Source organism: Chanodichthys erythropterus, chromosome 22 (genome assembly GCF_024489055.1).
Source record: "Chanodichthys erythropterus isolate Z2021 chromosome 22, ASM2448905v1, whole genome shotgun sequence".
Classification (NCBI taxonomy): Eukaryota; Metazoa; Chordata; class Actinopteri; order Cypriniformes; family Xenocyprididae; genus Chanodichthys; species Chanodichthys erythropterus.
The window spans coordinates 10461352-10483304 of record NC_090242.1 but is presented as its reverse complement, the minus strand read 5'-3'; positions in this window follow the sequence as shown (position 1 = coordinate 10483304).

Here is a 21953-nt window from a genome sequence, read left to right as displayed (position 1 = left end):
TCTTTTATTTGATTAATTCAAACAATTCATAGAATCAAATGAAAAATGTGATGCACATCGTTCCTGCCGCTCTTGAGATCTCAGGAACTTCAGCACTGTTTCCACTAGACCATGAAGTTTCAAAGCCCACACCTTAACCTAACACACAAAAAACAACATCCTACATCTTTGCAAATGTCATCAGCCTGAGACTTCAGCTTCAACAAAGTGTGATGAATGTAATGTTTTTGTAGTCCTGAAAGGCACATGTTGAGTCAGGCTGTCTGATGCGTTGGGTGTATGACTACCGTCCTGGGCGGATCTGTCTGTCATGTGTTTACTACTGAGAACCCTGAATTAATATGAAAGACATCTGACAGGTAATGAGGCATGGCTGCTGTTAGAATGAGCTGCTGTCAGCAGCTATTGTAAGTCACAGCCATTTAAAAATGAATCTCGTGCCAGTGTTCATTGCTTAATTTCATATTTTCATAAATTACAGAGGAGGAGAAAAAAACTACCAATACGCCATTTTTGACAGCTTGAACAAACCACAACGAAGAAATCTGCAGACCTTGGAGAATATGTAGAATTTCTGTCCATCTGCAAAAAATAAGCTCTAATTATCGTAGCAGTGAAAATAACGCAGACTATATAGCATTCTGAAGTGTGCATACTTTAAAAGGACACTCTACTATCCCAGGAGGCCACTGGTAGGTCACGTGACCATGACATCACAACTGATACTACACACTTTTATACTATATAGAGCTTTTTTTATGGTCATAAAGTAATTATAGCTCCTACTCAGAGAGTATGCAAAGTGTTTTGGGATTTTCAGATACAACAAACACGATTTGACCTGGTTATTTTTAGGAGGCCATTTGTCCTGCCACACTCATGCAAGTACACCTGATTCAATCTGTGGCATGAAGGCCAGTGTTTTCAGTTTCTGATCAGATCAGGTTTGATGTGGACCTGATCACTTTTCTTCTTCTCCTGTAGCAGACAGTGTCTCTGTCCTCCGGGCTGGAAAGTGTTGTTTTCCACTCGGGCTGAGGTGAACGAGACAGATGGTGTTTAAAGGAGGCTAATCCTGCGATCAGCGGCGGGAGTAATGATATGTGGCAGCTTTATGGAGATGGAGACACATGTATATCGGTCCATCATCTGAGCTCGAGGGAGTTTGTGTGCAGATAACAGCAGAGCTTCCATGGAGAGGACCGGTAAGATAAAGCCAGAGTCCGGTGTGTTTGTATAACACTCGTGAACTGGACATCAATTTTGCATTTGCATGCTTTAATATTTCATGCTTGCAACTTCCCAACTTACTGTTGTCGGGTCAGTCATACATCTTTTATCCTCTTTAAACAAGTTCAGAATGCAGCAAGTTTATGTAATAACAAATGATTTACAAATGATTACACTCCTGCTTCTATTTTTGCCACTTGGAAACAACTGGAGCTGCAGTGGGATCATAGACACGCCCACAGACACGCCCCTCGCTCACATGTGCACACATATCTTAACGCCAGGTGTGAATGGAACACCATTAATTAAATCATCTGAGATCCTTCACTATGTCATCTTTACATTGTAATGACATGAAGTAGTGATGAAACAAACCTCGCTGATGATCTTCTGATTGGACGGCTCTGTCGGCTCTTAGTTCATTTACATTCAAGTGTGTCTCTCCTTGCATGTGAAAACAATCTTGCTCCTGTAACAACTGTTTCCTTGACAAACCTGTCATGGCTTGCAGTCCTCAGATGTTCAAACAGAACTGAAGGACCACAGATGAGTCACATTCATTTCTCTCATTCACACAAGAAGCTGCTGGACCTGCATGTGTCTGAGCTGCTGCCCCTTACAAAAAATAAGTACACTTCAAGTTCATTTTATTTACTATACTTAAAGGGTTAGTTCGCCCAAAAATGAAATTTCTGTCATTAATTACTCACCCTCATGTCGTTCCAAACATCGTTAAAACAGCTGATGTGACTTCAATGTTATGAAGTTATTTTTGTGTTGTATTCTCGTCTCTTCATAACATTAAGGTTGAACCACTGCAGTCACATGACTGTTTTATACGATAGTTCCTTTCTGGACCTTGAAAGTGTTGATTATATTCTTGTCTATGGACAAGTCATATACCTCTCAGATTTCATCAAAAATATCTTAATTTGTGTTCTGAAGATGAACAAAGGTCTTACGGGTGTGGAACGACATGAGGGAGAGTAATTAATGACAAATTTCATTTTTGGGTGAACTAACCCTTTAAAGGTGCAATGTATAAAGCTTGGGAGGATCTATTGACAGATCTGCAATATAATATACATAACATGTTTTCAAAGGTGTATAAAGACCTTACATAATGAACCGTCATGTTTTTATTACCCTAGAATGAGCCATTTATATCTACATACACTCATGTCAAGTGGTCATTTTGCGCCGGCATGTTTCTACAGCAGCCCTAAACGGACAAACACTCTAGAGCGTGTTTCATCACTATGTTGTTGTTCTTCTGAATCGTTTGTGTTTTTAGAGGCTTGTTTTTAAATACGCAAGAAGAAGTTGTGGTAGTAGTCGTCTGGTTTTTTAGAGGCAGAGACCGTTCTTTGTTAGAAGTAAGAAGAATCCTCATTGCTTGACTGGTTAACGTACTCTCTGCTGCCTCAGACGACATCTTTGTCTCGTGTCGGCCAGGCGGCCACTGTGACTTCTCTATTTCGCTTCGAAAGGGAGGGGTGAGCTGCCATTGGTCGCAGTTCGCAAGCTCACCACTATTTACACACTGCATCTTTACATAAAGTTTAAGTATACGTTATGTGGTAAGTATACTAATATCAATGTACTATTAGTATACTTTTAAGTGCACTTTCAATACTACTTAGGACTAAATTGGCCCACATTTTAGTGTATAAAAGTATACTTTTAAGTGTACTTTAAGTGTGACAGTAGTAAACTTTGAGTAGTAAACTAGTTTAGCACAATTGTACTGAAGCAACTACAAGTGAACTTTATAGGTATACTGATAGTTTACTAGTTAAATATTTGCAGCACATTTTTTAGTTCATGAAAGTACACTTAGAAGTATACTATCAGTAAACTACTAGTTTAGTAGTTTTATACTGCACATATACTTGTAATTTTTTTTAAGTGAACTAAATCATACTTATAATTTACTATTTATTTATTATTTTTATTTTCCTATTTAGGTATTCATTTTTAGACTTGAAATATAAATTTTTTTATACTTGAAATATACATAACTTTACTTTAACTCTTTCTCCGGCAGCGTTTTTTTTTTTTTTTCAGCCACCACCAGCATTTTTGATAATTTCACAAAACTTTCATGACCCACAGAATATTTTGTTGAATGAATATCTGAACATACAATATATCAAGAATGAACAGAGCCTCTGATTTAAAACGAAACCAAAAACAAACAAACACACACAAAAACATTTTACTCTAGCTTCATGCATGCTTTTTATCAACACTTGAATGTGGGTAAGTTTCATTAAAACAATTACATTTTGAACAAAAAGCTGAGAAAATCATGTTTTATTGCTCGTTTCTGCTTCTTCTTTGCCTGTGTTTTGATCTGGAGGTTCGGCACTCTTTCAGAGGATGCGTAATATCGCCCTCCAGCAGCAGGTTTATTAGGCTGCTGTCACTTTAAGACCAAATGCACAGATCTAATAAACTGACAAGCTTTCAATTACCTTCCCAACTGTTTATGTTCAAATGTAAATGCAGCAATAAAGGCCTTCAGAATCCTGACCATAAGAAACGCTTAATCAAACCTAATTTGATTATACTGTTAGTAAACATCCTGACGCCGTCCACATTTACATGAATATATTTCGCCCCTCTAACGGTTTCATTCTGTTAGGGTTGGAGTTGATTTCACAGACTGGAATACAAGCACACATAACCCCGTTTATCAGGGAATCATGCGCTTTTCTTCTTAATAGTGAATTTATTTACAAATGAAAGCTTAACAGCCCTGGACTATAGTGGACCAAACCTGCAGAAATTAAATATAGATAACAGATAGCAACAGATATTTCATATATGAAAAAATTATAATATGATTACTTGGTTTTAGCTTTAAAGTGACCATGAAATCAAATTGGACAGTTTTCTTGTCTCTGACGACGTGTTTACTGGCGCGAGGGCGGGGCAACCTGTCACTCACATGAGATCCACCAATAGAGTGTATGCATCGAGGTCACGTTCCCACTGGGACACGCCCCTTCAGCTGGACTGAGTGGCAAAACATCCTGCAACATGACTGGATTTAATAGGGGAACCTGCGGAAAAAGGCAGTTGGACTCAACAGTGATCCTCACAAACAGTTTCCTGACATTTATATGTACCTGATTTTGATGCCAGGGACAAACATAAAGCCTGTGACGCTTTATCTGCTAGACAACACTATAAACACAATAGGGGTAGATCTAATTCCGGATGATCACTTATATCAGTGTTATAAATCATCATATCGCCCAGCCCTAAAACTTGTTAAAACACTAAGGCATTATAGACATTATGAGTTTCTGTAACTCTGCTGCTTCTGTACACTGAAACGATGAGTCTGTGAAGCTCTAATACATTTTACTTGATGCTAAAAGTGACGAGGACATCATGGATATTCTGGTTGTTTCAATATATGTTGTAGAAACTTTTAAAGTGATGTGTATCACTGTCCGCTGTTACCGTCAGAGTTCAGCTCTGTAAACTGAATCTATTTACGAACTCTTTTGTGCTCCTATATTTATCCGTCTAATCTTGCTTTGTAAGGAAAACTGGGTTCGTCTAACATTATCCAAACATCCCTCTGTAGAACACAAGACATCGTAATGGATGTTTTTTGATAGATGTTGACAAAAAACTTTACAGTTACACAGAATATAAGACGGGAAATAAACAGTATATAAACTAGGCTATGAACCAAAACCAATCAATTCGCCAATCAAAATCAAGCCCCGCCCCACATTTGTTGTTGTCCCGAAGCTGATTCACTCAGATATACGGCACAATAGGGAGAAAAAGACGTGCAATTTCAGTGTCATGCCGACTTTAAAATAAATTTAACGTTGTATATCACATATAGGAACGGCAAAACCCAGATATGCTGCACAATGTCGGGCTACAGGTGTTTTATAATTAGTTTTAATCATCTCCGATGTGCCTGAAACAACATTTGTCTGAGACTGTCATACGGTAATGATCTGAGCAGGTCTGCACTCACACTGACTGCATTCATAAAGGCTTCCTGTTTAAACCCTGCCATAAAACGGCCCTGATTGAATAATTTGAGGAATCGTCTAATCCCGGGGTCTTTTCCGCAGAGCTTGACCACTAATTGAACTGAGCCTGTTTTACACCTCCAGATTATACATAATTGATCTGGTACTTTGTCTAATTGTTTGCCCTTCCACATTCAGGCATTAGTTAAATTAGTGTTGGTGAAGGTAGATTGGACACATTTCTCTCTCAGTAGGTGTTAAGCTCTTTCCTGACTCAGCTGAGCTCGACACATTAGCTGTGGCGAACATCAGTGAGCCGTTAGCATGAGCGTACAGCGGTTATTATTGAGGATAAACAGCTGAAAATGCCTTTGCTTCAGTGTGAAGGCTGACACTGACCCTCACACTTCCTGCACAGGAATGAAAGCACATATTCAGGAAGAGTCAACCGCTGGAAAACGTGTGTGTCGATCACTAATCTGAATATCGGAGGTGAATTGCACTTTCTAATGTCTGATGAGCTGGAGGCTTTAGTTAGCGTTTGCTGAAGCCCAGCTTTCATTTGTTCTCTTCAAGGGCCGTACGTAAGAATTTGTATGCATTAATCGGATGTTCATTAATAGTATATAACAGTTTATTAAGTAACTTCTCAAGTATATCGGAGCACTGAATCACGTTCAGTCTCTTGTACGCTTCGAGCAGTAAGTTACTGATGCAGTTCACTTAACGGCCACCGGTGTCGCTAAAAACAAGGGTTTCTGGATTCTAGACCGTTTAAACATATTTAAATACCAAACACACAAGTCTTTACTTGTTATATTTTTAAGCCTGATTTATAAGACACAACCATCGAAACAAACCTCTCACACTCTTAGTACATTTTACTTTACGCTACTTTAATTTACATTACTTTAACTCATCAAAATAATTTAAGCAATTTTTTTATACAAGTTACACAAGATTCAACTCAATTTTTAAAATCAGTTTAATATAATTTTGTACAACCAAGTTGATTTTACTTAAAAGAAAAATTGAAGCTAGCAGCTGAACTTCTGTTTTTAAGATGAAATAGTGTACATTTTTAATGTACTTGTTGCTTCATTGTATTGCATGTGTTTATTACTCTTTCATGTACAAAGAAATAATTTTATATATTAACTTGTTTATTTAGTTTAATTACATTTGTGTTTGAATGCAACTAAAAGCAATTTGAGGGTTTCAGTGAGAAAAAGGTATAAATATCACAGTAACCCATTTAAGATTACATTTATACCTGCATTTCAAAACACACCGCTGTTGTAAAATATTAATGTTAATAAATTTAATGCACAAACTTTAGATTTAAGACACGTGTTTGGATGGATTTTTAGGTTTACAGACACGTTTAAACTCTATTGCCTCAGCTGTGTTTATCATTGATTATTCTCTCTTCTACATTTAATACAGAATATTCAAACATACAATAAAGTGTTGCATATACTTATGTATATTTTGTATTTTACATTGTTATCTACTGGATGTTTAAAAGCTAATACTCTGCTTGTATAGTATGTGATACGCCCTCACCAAACTCTCCTTTAGTTTAGTTTGTCTTCGTTTCTTTAGGCTTCACGTCTGGATCTCATTACATGACAAATGTCTGTGCCGGAACAAAACATGCGTGGTGTACCCAAACATTTCTGAAATTAATTCTGATTACTATGCAAGTATGCATGTACAAAAACATGACCAACTTTCACTACTTTTGCAACAAAAGCACGTCAGTTTAACGACTACTGAAGCCATAAGGAGTGTTTTCTCTGAAACAAAAAATACAAAAGAAAAAATTGTAACACTTTAACTAATGTTTAACTAATGAACCTTATTGTAATATATTAACTAACATGAACTAACAATGAGCAATACATTTGTTACTGTATTTACTAATCTTCGTTAATGTTAGTTAATGAAAATACAGTTGTTCATTGTTCATGTTAGATTATAATGCATTAATGTTAACCAGATTTGGTTGCACTTTATTTTAAGGTGTCTTTGTTACACTGTAATAATACATTTAAGTACTGAGTAATATTAATGTACTTACTATAGGGTCGGGATTAGGGTTTGCATTAGGGTTAGTTTCATATAATTATGCATATTTTATAGTTATTACTATAGTAACCACATGTAACATATGTAACACTGTAAAATATGTATTAGTAAATGTTGAAATTAACATTAACAAAGACTAATAAATGCTATAAGTGCAGTTCATTATTAGTTCATGATAACTAATGTAGTTAATTAATGAACCTTATTGTAAAGTGTTACCAAAAAACAAACAATCAAAACTAGTGTTATCAAATATTTTTCTCAATAGTGACAACCATGTTCTCTTCATCACTGTCTGATCACATGATCAATGGTCACCAATCAATATCATCCACTGTGTTTACCAAAGACTATTAATAATAATAATAACAACAACTCAACAACAGATACAAGAAAAGCTTTTGGTAACACGTAACAAAGTCTCATTTGTTAGCATTAGTTCATGCATTAGTGAACATAAACAATATCATATATTTTAAACACATTTATTATGTTAATGTTAGATAATAAAAATCTTCATTGTTTGCTCATATTTATGCATTCACCAATGTTAGATACAACTTTTTCATTTTAATAACGTATTAGTAAATGTTGAAATTAACATTAAACTGAGATTAATAAACGCTGCAGAAGTATTGTTCATTGTTAGTACTAATGCTAACAAACAGTTTTTACTGCATTATTGATTTTATTATTTCTGAAGTGGTGTAAATAATTTTAGTATTATATTAATAGTATTATTTTGGCAACACTTTATTTTACAGTGTCATTGTCACACGTTAGATGCTATAATTACATGCAACTGACACTAAACCAAACCCTAAACCTGTAGTATGTAGTTAAATATTTAATATTACTCAGAACTTAAATGTATAATTACAGAGTAACAAAGACGCCTTAAAATAAAGTGTAACCCAGTTTATTTTAAGGTTATTACAGTGTAATTATACATGTAATTACGAGTAACATTAATTAACTACATACTACAGGTTTAGGGTTTGGTTTAGTGTCAGTTGCATGTAATTATAGCATCTAACGTGTGACAATGACACTGTAAAATAAAGTGTTACCAATGTTTATTAATGTGTATTATTATACAAAAAGTGATGTTGATAGTGTAAGATAAACAGTGTTGCATTAATGTGAAGACTCGTAAACATCAATGCAAATCTAAAATGAATTTCCATGGGCTAAAAACTGAAGTCCAGCTCCCTCCTGAGGAGACTAGATGGGAAAATATCAAGGATTGACAGAACAAAAACTACTTTGAGACAATGTTAAAACCCTAAACAACACTTCCAGCTCTCCACTATAACTACTCAAAATGTACTGTGATTAAGTAAATAACCATTTAATTAAATGGATTTATATACTGTGAAGCTGCTTTGTTCTGTAATCGAGGTGAAAGTGAACACATCTGTTTTGTGCATTTGTTCATTCAAACGGCAGATTTGAGTTCTGAATGAAGTTCTCTTAAACTCTCACAGATCTGAGCCATCACCCTCCGTCTGTTTAACAGCAGATCAGCGTGAGTCGACCCGTTCTGTTCTGACGGTGAACCCGTCCTAACCGGGAACTTCACTGAGTTTCTCAGCCTCTGCAATTCCTCAAAGCTGCTCGCCATTTTGCGATTATAATAAGACTCTAAATCCCTGTGTAGATCTGACCTCTGCTCCTTCTATTTTTAAGCGCTGGTCTGAGTTATAAACTGTGGCCTGGGATTAGGTGTGTGTTTGGGCTGAACCGCGGCTATTGCTCTCGGCTGAGGAAACACAGATACAGGTGTTGGGAAACCAATCGCATCTGTACGATACTCCGTGCTTTCAAATATCCTGTTATGAAAACATTGGTAGCACTTTATTTTACACTCCTGTGCTTATTAAAGTAACCCTGAATCGACTTTTAAACCTAACCGTAGTTGCCTTATATTACCCAGTACTTCAGGTAAGTGCATGTACTGTAAAATAAAGGGCAACCAAACTATCTGCAGGATTTTCTTGCTTTATTATACAATGCTTCCTTTCAAATTCATGCAAACACAATGTGAAAAAGACCTGAACGATGTCCTCTCTGCACACAGATTCTGTTAAAGCTGGATTTTGTAAGCCCTTCATTCATTTATTCATTGATTCACAGGCCCTTTATAAATATGGTAAGAGTTTCAGACAAACAACATGTGAGGAAAAAACAAGCCAGCTGTCGCCACCTGTTGGTCGTCAGAGTCTACACTGGCATCAAAAACAATTTGCCCACTAACACACATTCGAAGAGAATATTTCCAACATATATTACTGCGAAAGCATCATGACAGCAGAAGGAGCAGGACGGACGTCTCTCTCTCTGAAGTATTCACTCTCCAAACACGGCAGGGCAGATCTGAGGCGGCGGCTTGATTTACACGGCCGGGGTCGAGGTGAATGCATTAGGGCCGCAAACGCAGCGAGTTATAAAGGGGCCCGGCTGAAGCGGACGCGCCGGCCAGAGTCACACACTCCATCTCAGCGCTGACCTCTGGCTCCCGGGACACACGTCACTCATATTCTACTTATATAAGTCAGATATATCAACATTCGAATTCACATTCGTGTGGATATTATCTCGGGGTGTGGAGTATAAGATGTCAGGGTGATACAACCATCTCGATATCATAATGAGATTAATCAGAAGGGAAACAACATTAAATATATCATTGTGGCATTTATTATTATTAAACTCTTATAATAAAGGTTCAGTGGGGTTCAAAACTCAACTTTAAAGATGCCTAAATGGTTCTAGATAAGGAGAAATGTCTTAAATGATTGTATATTAATTTCATATTTAATGATTTTTTTTTCTAGTGATAAAGTATGTTTACAAGCTGCTTAATTCATAAAATTAAATTAAAATTAAAAATGAATTAAAACTAAATCCATAAAATGATGGAAACCCTTAAAAGGTTCCATATTTGATGGAATTTAGAGCATTTTCTTCTAGAGTTCAAAACAAAACATCTTATTATACATTTGAAACACTTGCCAAATCATATTTAATAACTGTCTGATAAATCACAGAAACAAGCGTAAAACAGGTAAAGATGTGATCGTTTAGTCTCTAAACTAGCAGATCATTTCTTTCTGTGGAAAAAGACAAGATTAGTCCTGATTGTAGAATTCCACGTCTCCTCAAAAATGTTGATATTTACAAATTAATGCTATATTATAAAAATATAGAAAAACACTTTTTTTCTGAAATAATGACTAACAGGGAACGTTCTGTCAAGGTTCTCTCAAAGATATGAAGAAACATTATTCCAGTAATGTTAATAGAAGGTTAACATCATGTATATGTCGTTCACGGAGCGTTTTTTCTGAAATGTTTTAGTTGGACGGATGTCTAATGATTTTTAAATGTTATTACTTGTTTCAGAATGTTTCATAGAACATTCAAAAGTAACATTCCCATAACGTTTGAAGAATTCTAAAATGGAATGTTCCCTTAACGTTCACATAACCTAGAAAAAACATTTTTAAACATTTTGAACATTCAGAAATAACGTTAGTAAAACATTCTCAGAACATATTTGTGTTGTAAGCTGTAAGGAAAATATTTCTTCTCACTCAACTGTAAGTCGTTAAAATAAAACTTTTCAAAACCATTTGAAACCATTTTGGGTTTTTTTAAGGATTTAAAATTTTTACATTTAAGCATTTGTTAAATATAAATCAGCATTAGTCTGTTAAAAAGTGAATGGCGCTCTGTTCTGATCACATTGATCTGGAGTTAAGAGGCTTTTAGCAGCGTAACGACGTGCGGCTCGACGCTGTTTATACGAGCTTCACGGCTCTGGACAGCGTCTGCAGAAACGGACACAACATCTCCATCTCAAACCATATTAGGAGCACATCAAAGCAGACCAGCACTTCACGCCAGCGTCTGTCTTCCCACCCACAGAGAGAAACACTTCAGCTTTTATATCTATGACTTCTTCCTTTCTATCTGTATAGTGAAGTGGAGCTCATTAGCTATGGCACTGAGCCATTTGGATCAATACTTTATTAATACACTCTAAAAACTGCTGGGTTAAATATGGACAAACCCAGGGATTGGGTTGTTTTCACCAACCCATTTTTTTTTCAAACAATTTTGGATTTATTTTTTTAGGCAGTAATAGTTAAAGGCATGTTTTTGCTCAAATTTGTGGGGTATTTTAAGTTGAAACTTGACCAGACCAGACACTTCTATTACATCTTTTTCAACCCAACTTAGGTTGGACCCAGTGTATCTAAAAAACCCTCCTATAATCAATTTTCAGAAAGTGTCCCGCTTTTCCATGTGTTCATCAGCAACAACCAATGGAAAAAGAAGTTGTTGTTTTTCCTTCCAACAGAAGCGTTTTCTGGACAGTCTCGGCTCAAACCATCTCTGCAGAACACCTTCAGTTTAAACCGTGCTTTTCATCATTTACATGCTTCTGTAACCTTTTTTGGTTTACACTGACATTTATTTATATTCACTTTATTTGATTAATATTCATTTGAACTTGTGGTGCTTTAAAGGATTAGTTCACTTCAGAATAAAAATTTCCTGATAATTTACTCTCACCAATATCATCCAAGATGTTCATGTCTTTCTTTCTTCAGTCGCGTGACCTTTCCAACATGATTACGTCATGTTACGGCTTGTTATTGTTTTTAGAAAATGTCCGACGGTTTCTCTAGATGAGACTCTTATTCCTCGTCTGGGATCATGTAGAGCTCTTTGAAGCTGCACTGAAACTGACATTTGGACCTTCAACCCATTGAACCCCAGTGAAGTCCACTATATGGAGAAAAATCCTGGAATGTTTTCCTTCATTTCTTTCCCACTGAAGAAAGAAAGACATGAACATCTTGGATGACATGGAGGAGAATAAATGATCAGGACATTTTAATTCTGAAGTGAACTAATCTTCAGAGTGAAAACAGGGCACTTCAAGGCAAACTGGACTAAATTTATCTGAGATGCGTCTGTTTCAGAATAATTCATTTATTAGGCAAAAAGAAATTTAAAAGCTCCATACAGGGTTTTTATGGCTTTAAGCAAAGCTTCTTTTTTTGACCATTTTGCTTGTAAAATCAAAGCTGGAATTTGTGCAAAATGCCCTTCTTGATTGTTTTTTAAGTGCCCAACGAACAGGGAACGTTTTCTCAAAGTTATGAACAAACATTCTTCCAGTAACGTTAATAGAACGTTCATTCAACGTTATCTGGTCTTTAATAATGTTCTCAAAACGTTGCACAATCACATTATTTAAACATCGTTCATGGAACCTTTTTTTATTCTGAAATGTTTTAGTTGGACGTTCATTTTTTAAATGTTTCAGAACATTCAGAGAACCTTCAAAAGTAACATTCAACAATGATGAAATTAAATGTTCCCTTAACGTTCGAATAACCAAGAAAAAAACATTTTAAGACATTTATATCTTTCAGAGAACATTCAGAAATAATATTTTCATAACCTAATAGGAACATTAGCAAAACGTACTTACACCATATTTCTGTTAGGAATGATCATAAAAAGCATACATTAGATTTCGTCTCTGTGCGAATACTTTAACTGTGAGAATATTGTTCCAAAAATAATTAATGCAAATCTGACACTCTTTATTTAAAATCGGATGTGTTTGATCCTCCAATAGATGATAAAATCCTCCCCTAAAGGAGCACAAAAACATCATCTATTCTGTGTAGGATATTGCTATTCTAAACAAACCCTTAAAAACATAAGCTTTATGAAAACCTATGTGTTTAATAACACATCAGTGTCAGGAAAATATTTAGAGCTAATTCACTGAAATGTTCATCAGTATTCAAGCACATTCTCACTATGAAATGTTTCTGAGCGAGCGAGACGGGTTCTTCACAGTAAACCCTCGACCCGTCCGCATCCCTCCGTCTGACCCACAGCACACATATGAACAGCTTCAGTTATCAGCGAACACGACGGCCTCAAACACGTGTTCTCAATACAGACTCAATGGTGTTGTGCATCTTGTGATTGCAGCGGCTCAATCAAACTGAAGAGGTGGAGAACGAAACAGATCTCTTAAAGACGATCATTGAGAGAATCAACCTTAACTAGGAAACTCAAGATGCCACAATTCAGAGCAGCTGGACTCACTAATCCATTAACTATTGTGGATTACTGCAGGACATATCGAGTGAAATCGAGCATTAATCACACACAATATCATTTCCAGCTACACATGCCCGTCCGTGATTGCGGCCTGATCCGATCGACTCTCGACTCTTTGTTTAATGCTCTTGATTAGCGAGCGCACATTTGTGTCTGATCAGTGCTATTATAGTGAGACGCTGTGCAGTTTTACAGGCTGAACTCAGGCCTGCTCTCCATTACTGAGCGTTCATAAAGGTACAGAACTCACAGTACTAGCAGGGACACCTGAAAATGTAGAGCTTCACAAAAAATTATTGTTCATTTGTGTTGCAGAAATGACTGATCGACAGCAGTTCACACTGACAGTGTCGTAACAAGACTGAGGCTGAAATCCTTCATCTGAATCCTTCATCTTCTGTTCTTTCACACACTGGGCTCTTGTGCTGCTCTGGACGGCAGTAGAGGAACACGTTTCCGTACCGGAGCTCGCTGGAGATTTATGCGCTGAAGAGGAGGCGGCGCAGCCCGCTGAACTCCAGAATATGTGTTTGACCTCGTTCCTTCCTCCATCTGTGTTCCTCTCACACACTGAACCTTCATTTCCAGTCAAATGCTGTTAGTGTGACTGCGGATGCATTTAGATGGACTGGATTGTCATTTAAGTTCAATTAAATTCATCATTGATTGAAAAACAAACATTGCCAGCATTTCAGTCGTAGAGTCATAAAGCAGAACAGAGACGCCAGCAGAACATGATTCAATTACAGCAAACAGCCGAGGCCAAATCAGAAAGAAGTTTCATTAAAGGTTATTGCTGTCAGAGCCCATACATACATCTTTAAACAAGAAGGCTGTCAAAAAATCACATTTTCCCAGAATAGGCCAAACTGCCTTTATTATAGAATCCTAATAGGTAATAAATTCTAAATAAAGCACTACATTAATTCAACCCAATCAAGGTTCTTTTTATCTCATAATTCTGACTTTTTTTCCCTCGCAGTTTGAGTTTATATCTTAAAATCACCTATGCTATCATCCTAAAAGCAAGCTTCCATACATATATGATATTATAATATGTTGTAATATAATAACTACATTACATTTCTCTTTAAAAAATGTTTCGATTGCAAATATTTCAGGGTTGAATGTTAATGTTAAGCTTGACTTTCAGTGCAAAAAGTCTGATAATAATCATAAAGTGTTCACAGTACATTAATCTCACGTCATGAAAGCATTCTGAGGTGCAAATACGTTCTCAGACTCAGACGAACGCACGAGCGCTCTTCTTCATGAGCATTTGAGCATGCGGTTAAACAATCTGTTAAAATTAAGCTCAGAATCGATCTGCGATGCATTAGGAAAATATCAGAAATGATCCATGAATCACGATGCATTGATTGTCCCAGCCCTAAACTCAACTATTAGAAATCACTGTATTGCTGGCTTACAATAAACCCAAAATCGGTTGGAAAATGGTAACACTTTACAATAAGGATCATTAGTTAAACATTAGATAATATATTAACTAACAATGTGCAATACATTTGTTACCGTATTTACTAATTTGCATTAACGTTAATTAATGAAAATACAGCTGTTCATTGTTTGTTCATTTTAGTTCACAGTGCATTAATGTTAACAAGATTTTAATAATGTATTAGTAAATGTTGAAATTAACATTAAAAAAGATTAATAAATGCTGTAGAAGTGCAGTTCATTATTAGTTCATGTTAACTAATGTAGTTAATTAATGTTAACTAATGAACCTTATTGTAGTGTTACCATTAACATTTGCTAATATGTTTAATAAATGTGGAAAACATTTATTAAATTGCTTATTAATCAATGTTCACTTTATTATTGATTACTATATGATTTATAATTTTTAACCTTTTTTTGGGTTCATTTTAAACCAGCTATATAGTAATTTGTAAACAATAGTTGAGTTAAATAAAACTACCCAGCACATTGGGCAAACATTTAACCCAACCACTGGGTTTGTTCATATTCAACCCAACTTGGGTTGTTTTTAACCCAGCATTTATTTAGTGTGTAGAGGGCAAGACAGAGAAGATTGCATGTAACTGTGTAGCACATTCAAAAAACAGACGTCCAAATCCTCATTTCTTTCATAAGACGACTCCAGAGTTAACAAGCAAAAAACAAACAAACAAACCAAACCGAGTTAACACAAAACTAACAGTCGGAGAGTAACACACAGAAGCACAGGTACTGTAGGCCGTGTTGATTATTAAACACAGTGTAATTCCCCTCTGTCTCCTCTCACTGATAGATTAGCTTTGACTGATGACGCTGGATCTTAGAGATGCACACATCAGACGGCCGTATTACACACTCAACACGCAAGAAATCATTTTATAGCCCTGAAGAAAAAACATGCATGCAAAACCATTAGGAGAATTAGACAACTTGCATCCTGCACTGATTTGCACAGAAATTCAATCATTTTCAAACTGGTGATCATGTTGGCATGTAATGTCCCATTTACATTTATGCATTTAATAGATGTTTTTAAGCAACCTGTCAATGAGACAACAATATTCATAATATATACAGTGGCAGATTCATTACACAACTAGATTAGGAACCAAACAGAGAATAAAAGTGTTCATTTCTGAGGACTGAATTTCTTCTAAATTAGGATAAAAATTACAATATGCTTTTTTTAAGTTGCACTTTCCTCCAACAACCAACAGCTTTTGGAGATTCTCTAATCTGGGCTGGATTTACTGGAATCAAACTCCACCGTTCTCTCATGTTTCGGTCCTAAAACAAACTTTATCACACTTTATCGCCTGTGAACATAAGCAAGGTATAGTTCAGAGGAAGGAGAAGAAGTGTTTCAGACATCTGAACGGATCTCCACTAGAATGGGAAAAGAGCATGCCATCCGTTGCTGTTTTTACACAACACAAGTAACGTTTAAGTTGGTCACATCGCCATTACACAAAACATCAATGCGTCTCCAGCGTTTTGTGTAGCTGCGCAGGGATCAGACGCCATTGTGACAGTAATCCATGAAGCCCAAGACAACCTGAGAACTGTAGCGTCATCTCAGGTTTCAGATTGATTCTGCTGGATATCGCTGGGATTATAGATGGTAGCCGCTCAGTCTAGACATCGCTTCAGTTGTGTTCGACAGACAATGATTAGACGGGCTCAAAGAAGTTTGAAGGCTGGAAAAAGTGTGCATTACTGTTCATTTTAAAAGGGAAGTACTTTTTAAAGGAACTTCAAATGTTTGGCATTCATAGATATTCGAGTGTATTTGAGCCATTATAAATGTGCATTAATCACCAGACGTTCAGACTATATACATTCAGCAGTTGCTTTTGACTCCATCACTCAGATGACAAGCTACAAGCTCATATTCTCCTAAGCTTTTAATTACCCCCCATTGTTCCTGTGAACTTTGAACTCTGTGGCAGTAGATGACATCCACGGCTCTGTTTCTGCAAGCCTTGTTGAAGATGACGGCAGAAAAAAGTCTTTGTGATTCCCAGTGCTTTAGCAATAGCTGAAGACCAGATAAGATGCACTTGAATATCTTACATTCAAACATCAGAATCAACTTGTTCAGCAACAGCCTCAAAAAACATGGTTTTGTACATATTGATCTTTCTTTAGTGTGTATTGTTGCTGTTTGAGCATGAAAAAGCTCTATTATTCTCTATATCAGTGTTTCTGAACTCCATCTTGAGTTTTCTTCACAATGTTCCTCATTTAAATAATTAATGCGCAGAATAAAGGGGCGGGGCCTGGTTGAGTTAGTTAGTACTGTGTTGAAACTGGCGGTTATGGTAATGGGAGGGACATTTCCCAAACACCAATCACAACACACTGCTCCAGCCGACCAATCAGAGCACATTGTGCTTTTCAGAAGGAGGAGCTTCATAGAGACAGGAACTAAACAGGGGTGCGTTTCCCAAAGCGAACTATGGTCGCAAGGTCCGTCGTTACCAATAGAGTTCAATGGGACTTACGACCGTAGTTGACTAACGATGCTTTCGGGAAACGCACCCCAGAGCGTTACTGACAGACTGGGAAGATGGAGAATATGAGGAAAATAATCAACATCCAAGCAGGAAAACCTATTCTAGTAGAACCCAAAAACAACATCAAGAGCCCAAATTCACGACAGTAGAGTCCAAAAGCAAAATAAAAGGGTCTAATATGGCTTCTTTCAGGCCCGGGTATGCTTTGTTTTCCACTTTCTGCTCAAAGCCTTGCAAAGTATACGCCACTGGCCAAGGGTGTGGATTAATGCATGCAAACGAGCTAGTGCAATCTTTCTATTTTACCTGATCGATCACAACCTTTGAATATCATGCCATTACTGTTATTAATCTGATTAAAGTTCCCATGCTTTTGTCCTCCAGGTCAGCTGGGCTAGACGTGCTGCTGTCCGTTTCCCTTGAGGACGGCACTCTGCTGGTCGTCTTTAGACTCGGGTAAACCCTCTGTTCAAAAAAACAAGACTCAAACTCTCTTCTGTCACAGGTACAGTAGGTCAGTGGCTTCAGTCTTTCCTCATAGGCAGATCTTCCAAAGTTTCTGATAGACGAGGGGTCACCTAAACACTGGGGTGCCTCAAGGTTCAGTGCTTGGTCCTCTTCTCTTCTCCATTTACACAACCTCACTGGAGGCATATCTCAGCCAGCCTTTCAGACATCTTGGCCATCTTTACCTCAATCTTTCATAGGAGCTTTTTGTAAACCCAGCCAACTCATCAATCAAACACAATTGAGTTTCAAAATACGAACAGAAACCAGGACAGCAAAAAAACCCTCAGCGGTGTGTTTGGTGGCCAATTGCAGTTACACAACAGCACGGTTGTTCAGGTTTGTGTTTTCTAACATCAAGAAAATACCCTTATCCAAGCTTTTCACAACAATAACTGTTTTTGTTCTTCTTTTGCATACAGAGTTAAATTAAATAATGTGAATAAATGTAGTGATCTATTTATGTCTTGAGAATGTCATTAGCCTAATCCAGGATTAGGCCTTAGTTCAAAGAAGACATTTAAGTAACTTTTATAAACATACACTAAAAAAAACATTACTGGTGTGCATCTTGAGACAAAATACACATATTTTAAGATATGTCAGTACAAGGTGCTTTCAGTTAAAACAGCTTAAACATGCATTTTTAGTCTGGGACTAGCTTAAGCCTGGTCTGTGAAATCGGGGAATATGTTTTTCCAGTTACACTCTATTTTAAGGTGTTTTTGTTACACTGTAATTATACATTTAAGTACTGAGTAATATTAAGTAACTACGTGTATTTAGGATTAGGGTTTGGTTTAGGGTTAGTTGCATATAATTATGCATAATTTGTAGTTATTACTATAGTAACTACATGTAACAATGACACTAAAAGTAAGTGTCACCGTTGTCCTTTGTTTACATTCCATAACGCTTGCTTTAGGTGATTTATTTAAATACTAGTCCTGCATGCTGCCATTTGTAATGCTAAGTTTATTCTTGGCATTATAAACAAACTTTACTCCCTGATGTCACCGCGTCATTCTACACACCATAACCTGACGGTCATTATTTTATTTCAGCGTTGTGGCCAATGATGAGTCTGATTTCCTGCACCAGTAACAGCCCAGACGAAGCCAAAGGAAGCATTCCTGCAAAATGCATGAGCTCAGAGGATCCTGTGGAAAACACACGGGTGGAGTCACACAAATGGATGAGCGCCTTGTTAGAGAGAGCTTTTGTTGTAGCAAATCCTGAAAGGCCCCCGGGCAAATGTACATACGGCTCTTTGTTTGTCTAGCTGTGTGTGTGTGTTTGACAGGACTGACGGGATAATGATAAGGGGGTCTAGTCCCATGAGTGTGTGTGAGGTTGATCTCGAGGTGTTGGGCCTCTTAATGAAGGACACCGACAGTCACACTATTACAATCGACACAATGCTGTGGACTCTGTGGATTAGTGGAGGTCATCCTGATCCTCCAAATCCCTCTGCAGACGGGCTGTGTCCTGTGTGGCAAAAAAGTGTCAAAGCTCAACACCAGAGAGAAGCGGCGCTCATCTCATTATGACAGCACAGTGATGGAATCTACTTTCACAGAATCAAAGTATCTGGCTTTGAATCTCCTGGTTTCTTTTCATCCTAAAAGTAGTCCACATGACTTAAGTGCACTTGGCTTTGTGTGAGGAAACAGACCCAAATGAGATATTATCCACTGAAAATCTTCCCTTCGAATGTCATTTGCACTCCTGCATGTTCAGACTTGCCGTGTGAAGATGCATCGCTTCCTCAGTTCTCTGAACAGTCAGTCGTGCTGTTTAACCATTTGCAGAAAGCAAGGAAAAGCTGACGGCGCTGGCTTTATCGGTGCATGTGACCTTTTGATCTGGCCTACAGATTAACCCTGGACTGACAGACAGGTTCGAGACTCCAGACCCCTCACAGCCCAATAAAAGCACAGGACCAGCCCTTTACTGCAGCTCTGAGGGGGATTGCTCAAGATCCTGCAGCAGGGTGAAGGTCCACTGTCCGAGTGAAGCCTTACAGACGTGAACAATCACCATCTTCACCATTCTGTGAGATTGTGAACATGTTTCTATTACTTACTTTTGTTACAAAATGCAGTTACCCTAATTATATTAGTGTTTAACACGACATGCAAGCAAAATGCTTTGATTTCTGTGATCTTGAATTCTCCTACAGTACAGCACAAAGGTTTTCAGAGAATTAAACCATACAACCAAAAATATAACGTGACAATTAATGGGGTCCAAAGACATGGGAAAAGGAAAAACATGACAACTGTGAAAATTTAAGAAAATGTAATGTCTGTGAAACCGGGGAATATGTTTTTCCAGTTACACTCTATTTTAAGGTGTTTTTGTTACACTGTAATTATACATTTAAGTACTGAGTAATATTAAGTAACTACATGTACTTAGGATGAGGGTTTGGTATAGAGAAAAAAAAAAAAAGGACGATCTCTAGTGGTTGCGAGTATGGACAATTGAAGAAATTTGGTGTGCATCATCAGATTGTCCTAGTGTTCATGTGCACCAACTTTTGTGAGGTTTGGACGCTGCGCTCGCAACAAACAGGTCAAAAAGTCATCATGGGCCATATGTGAAAATATATATAATGGCTTTTATCTGCCAATTAAACTAAAACTCTAACATTTCTATGCATGTTCCACTAATATCATGTGCATCAGACGGTCTAATGGACTTGGAAAAAGTTTCCAACACATGCAAAATGGCAGATTAGTTGCTGTTGAAAAACGACCTCTAGATCGAGGCATATACTCGAAGATTCAGAGAGTTCAGATTGTTGCCCGTAAGATTCCTGAAATTGAAGCAAAAGCAGAAACTGATTATAGCGCCCATAATCACAATTTGGACAGTAGCCCAACACAATCCTATATGCCTTCATCTATATTGGAGGAGGGTCGGGATCACAGCAGTGTTTGTATAGAGAGACCATGTGTGTACAGGATCCCACAGGAGCCAAAACCCAAGCTCCCATCAGCTTAGTGAAAGAACCACAGGAAAAAATCTGCTGGACGCATTTGGACTCACAGTACAGACCAAAGGTGTGAAGAGAAGTCTGTCTCCTCTCGACTGAACAGAAGAGCTCTGATCGGACTAATGGGGTGTGCATTATTATTCAACCCCAGAACCGAGAGAATCAGGGTCACCGGGTTAAGCTCATTCTGTTTTGGTTTGTCTGTAAGGGTCTGTTATAGTCTAATAACTGATACAAACATTTATGGGAAATTATACACAACAAACTTTTTCCCAAACAAATCTTGAGTGGCCAGTGTAAAAATGTATTGCCTGTTTTGCTGAGAGTTAAGCGTCCTAACCTAACTTTAACGAGTACGGCTTCAGATTTGACCTCCGACCCTAGAGGTGCCCTATATAAATACAGAAACGAAGTGAATTCATAACACACACTGTTTGTGTTTGCTTACTCACTAAGTCACATGTGAGCAGCTCTAAGTATATTGTGTGGACATTCTTCACGAGTATGAGCGATCAACATCCAGATTGGCTACTGAGACCGTGTGCATCCACTCAAAATGACAGATATATTACGCTCCTTTCATGTGCACTAGCATGATCTTTCATGACTGGATATTTTCCCTCCCTGATCCCGCCGATGTTTGTTTTAATTTCACGTAGCCCTCTGCCCCCGCCGGGCTTACTTTGTACATGCGAAGAATAAAACATCATCTGCCGGAGCTCTGGGAAAGCGGCCCTCTTCGCAGGAAGGACAAGCCGTGCCTACAGATGCTTTGAATTTACTGAGATTTTCCTGCGAGGAGGAGAGGAGAGAGCTGCCCGTATTTCCTGTGGATTAGTGCTCAGATGGTGCCCTTCGAGGAGGTCTGCGGATCCGCTGGGAAACTGACCCGCCACTGACTGCCAGTAACCCCGGGATAACCAGAGCAGCGCTGAACTCGACGACGGCTGAGAACGTGCTCAA